Genomic DNA, 4,691 nt, shown 5'->3' with positions numbered 1-4,691 from the left:
ATAGAGACTCAGAGGGTAAGAGACGTGACATCTCCGCTGGCTCTAAGGAGCATGCAGTGGAAGATGCTCACAACATCTGCTTGGGTTTTCAAGACAGTAACACGGGGCTACAGACTCCAATTCGCTGTCACCCCCCCTCGCTTCTCGGGCATTCTGTATTCACAAGCCCGAGGAGAGTCAGCCCATATTCTAGAGAGAGAGATCCTCTCACTTCTAGAAAAGAGGGCTATTGTTTGTTTGTTTGTAGCCTTTATTTAACCAGGTGAAAGCCCCTTGAGATCAAAAGATCTCTTTTTCAAGGGTGACCTGCAGGACATTAGTTACACATGTAACATAAAAACAACAGAACAACAATAAGGATGACATACAACATAATGTGCAGGGTACAGTTTACAAACTCTATTTACACTACCATGAATATCAAACAGCATGTCAGCCAGCTGAGTTTTAAAATGATGCAGGGGAACCAAAGTGCTCAGTTTTAAACATGTTTGCAGACTGTTCCAATTTAGTGGAGCTGCACAACTAAAATCTTTCTTCCCTAAGACAGTCCTAGCACTTGGCACATTTAATAAAACAACATCATGAGATCTCAGGCAATATGTACTTTCAATTCGTCGAGAGATCAGAGAGCACATATAAAAAGGTAGTTTACCCAACATGGCTTTGTAAATGAACACGTACCAATGACTGAGCCTCCGTACAGTTAGTGAAGGCAGACCTGCCTTGGCATACAGTGTACAGTGATGAGTAAGTGCTTTACAGTTAGTAACAAATCTCAGGGCACTGTGATAGGCGGCTATATCTATAGTACCCGCCGAGCAGAGTCAGAGCGGCTTTTATTCCAAGTATTTCCTCGTTCCCAAACGGGGAGGGAACGGGATTCGGCCAATACTAGATTTGAGGGTTCTGAACAAATATCTAAAAAGATACAAATTCAGAATGCTCACTCACACATCTCTGCTGCGGCTCGTGCGACAAAACGACTGGTTTACATCAGTCGACCTGAAAGATGCGTATTTCCACATCCCAGTATATTACCCACACAGGAAATATCTGAGGTTCGCATTTCAGGGGATCTGTTACGAATACAGAGTACTCCCCTTCGGTCTGTCTCTCAGTCGAAGGGTGTTTGTACGATGTACGGAAGCCGCGATAGCCCCGTTAAGACAACAGGGTTTCGCCTGGCGACCTACCTGGACGACTGGCTGCTTCTCGCACAGTCGGAGCAGGAGGCTATTACGCAGACAAATGTCCTCGTAAAGCACCTGCTCAACCTGGGTTTCATAATAAACACAGAGAAGAGCATGTTGTGCCCCGCACAGACTATACTCTTCCTGGGTTTACACCTGAACTCGGTGCCCTTTTCAGCTCGCTTGTCAGCGGATAGAGTGGAAGCTTTCAGAGCTTGTCTCGCTCTTTTCCAGCTGCGCAAACATGTTCTCTTCAGATCATGCCTGCGGTTACTGGGGCTCATGGCGTCAGCCATCCTGGTCGTACGACTGGGACGCTTACACATGAGGGAGTTTCAGCGCTGGGTAGCCGCTCTAAAACTAAACCCCGCGCGTCATGTCGCGCGGTGAGTAATGGTTACGGCCCGTCCACACAGCGGCGTGCGTTGAAGCTTCCAACGCTTCTGCCAATTCACTTTGAATGGGGTGACGTCACTTTTAGCCGAACTGCATTTTGGGAAGCGACGTGGAGCGTTGCTGGCGTAGCTGGCGTCAAAAGTTGAGCAATGTTCAACTTTTGACGCCTCGACGGAGGCGTCAGCCAATGAAATCCCGTTTATTCAAATCTGCCAGTACAATCGCTAGCCAATCAAACCGCGTGTATGCTGGGAGAGACTACGCAGGTCATTTCCTCATATTCAAAAAAATTGAGGGAAAATTCATTGTAGCAGTAGTGAATCACCCGGTGCTGTATGATCAGTCTCTGTTCATCTACCGGGATACAAACCGGAGCGAGGCATGGAGGGAGGAGGCAGAGACAGTGGGTGAAACTGGTAGGTTTTCGCCTGTTTGGGGATTTTATATCCAGTTTACTTCGTTTTAACATTGCTATTGCTTTGTATGTCGGGGGCGGGAGATTCATGTGATTGGTTGTTGGTCGTGTTGCTCGCAAAAAATCCCCAAGCTTCAGATACGCCCACCTCCAAGCGTCAACGCACGCTGCTGTGTGGACGCTCCGTTACTGTGAAATGCGTAAGGGCACTGCGCCACTGGCTGCACCCGACTTTTCTAGTACGAGGTGTGCCTATTGGTGCTGTCCTTTCACGGAAGGTGGTCACCACGGACGCATGTCTGACAGGCTGGGGAGGTATTTACGAAGGTCGTCCGGTGAGGGGTCTCTGGAGCAGAGACCTCCAGCGGGCGCACATAAATTACCTGGAGCTTTTAGTGGTGTTTCTCACCCTAAAACGCTTTCTGCCTTTTCTCAGAGGACATCATGTCCTCGTGCGGACAGACAACACGACCACAATATCGTAGCCTATATAAACCACCAAGGGGGTTTGCGTTCTCTCCCGTTACACATGCTGGCACGCAAACTGATCTTATGGAGCGGCAGACGTCTCCTCTCTCTGAGAGCGACGCACGTACCAGGAGCAACCCGGTCCACGGGCAAGACGTCAACATGTGACGATTTACCATGCAGTGAGACGTGAAGATGTCACGGTTTCGTCCCCTTCAAACGTGACAGCTACACGGTATTGTTAACCCATGTTAACCAGTGGAGAAATAACCGGAAATACCAAGCAAATGCTACCCCGACGTAATGATTTATTTTGTAATAGTCACACTCGATTACAGCGATGTTCTTGTTGCCCCAGCTGGTCGACACCTTTTTTAGCATAAACAAAGGCTACATTAATGTATTAAATCGATGTTAATCCATGCGTGTGGATGTGGAATTAACGGACGTGACGTTGTGCGATTGAGTTGCCAAGCAACAGCTTCGGTTCATGTTAATTTACAAACTATTCAACGTAGTTATATTTAAAAACATGTTAGAAGGCCTCACGAAATACTTTAATGCACATTAAAATGTAAATGTGAAGGAATGTGTGTATAACAAAATACATCGGTCATTAAACGAAACCGGAAACAGACATAGGCAAGATCCTCAGCTCGATGATTGGATGGTTATCCGCAATGCATGCTGGGATTTGGTGTTTATGTGATGTGAAATCTGAAAACGTTTTTTAAAAATACAATAATACTTTATTCCGAGTGTGCTTGCTTTACTCTTTGAAAGTCATCACATAACGGCATTGTAATACACGGTTCGGCTGCATTAAATATGACATATCTGCCGTAGTTCTCTATTTATAGAGCCGTGCTGAGAAGACTTCTGGACAAACAGGAGAACTGCCGCCAAAACTGAAGATGTGACGTGGATCATAAATATATAAGCAATTATACAACATCTTACATTTCTCTTCACACAATGTGTCTCCTTGCAGTATCAACACTAATTCGGCTGACTTTTATATTTGATCCAATTGGTAGATAGGCTGTATTTACACCATAACCGTGCAGAGCTGATAGAAAGGGACACCTGGTGGTCAAAGCACGTTATTGAATTTTATTATTTTATTATTAGATATTAATAATATCTCTATAAAGTATATTCATTACTCGTTATTCTCTACTAATAGTTCATTAAAGACTGTATATAATGACTAGTTTGAACATCCCTTTCAAGATTTTATAAGCTAAGGTTTATTGACATATCATATTATACACAACTACTGTGTAGTTATGCAATGAATGAAAAACTTGGGTCGCAGGTTCCTCAACAGTGCATTACAAGACATCTATCAATATGTGTGTATACTCCACCATTAAACTGTCATTCTGCACATTTCTTATACTATCTACATACATCTTATAAGAGTATAATACATATGTATAATATCAGTTTAATAATAAACAAATAATAAACAAATAAGTGCTTAAACATAGTTAACATTGCAGGAAAGCAATATATTAGATGTTAAGTACTTTGTCAGGCTTAATATTTATCTGTAGATACAAATGTCACTGTGTGTGCTGTGTGCTCTGCATGTGTGACCATTAAAGAATCAGAATCAGAATACCTTTATTAGTTCCACAGAGGGGAAATGTGCAGCGTTACAGCAGGAAAGAGCCACAGACAGCTTAGTGTTGCATATCTTACATGCGTTAAAAAAGTACTAAGTTAGAATAAAATAAACAATATGCTAAAAAAGTACTAAGTTATAATATAATAAACAATATGCTAAAAAAAAAGATAAAAAGTTACATAATTTTCAAAAATACAGATCAAAAACAAAACAGCATATATATTGATTTAGTGGCCAGGTATAAATTACACAGTTATTAATGGCATATATATATTGCACATATAGCACATATTGCACAAAGTTGGTTTGTATTTAGCAGCAAGGGGTGTTATAGTCTGTGTTGTGGTGTGTGTAGGAGGGTCTACAAGGGGCAGTACTGGTTGTAAAGTCTGACCGCTGCAGGAAGGAAGGACCTGCGGTTTCAAGAGGGTTTCATCCCTCCATATTCTTCTTAAAGCTTTTTTCTTATTCAAAATAAGACCTTAACCTAAAGTACTCTTTAATGTTTAAATTAAGCCTTATTAGTTTGTCTGTTTTGCACATCCTCCTATTAATATCTAATAATAAAATAATACAATTCAATAAC

The sequence above is a fragment of the Gymnodraco acuticeps genome, unplaced genomic scaffold (genome assembly GCF_902827175.1).
Source record: "Gymnodraco acuticeps unplaced genomic scaffold, fGymAcu1.1, whole genome shotgun sequence".
NCBI lineage: Eukaryota > Metazoa > Chordata > Actinopteri > Perciformes > Bathydraconidae > Gymnodraco > Gymnodraco acuticeps.
This window is presented reverse-complemented; position numbering follows the sequence as displayed.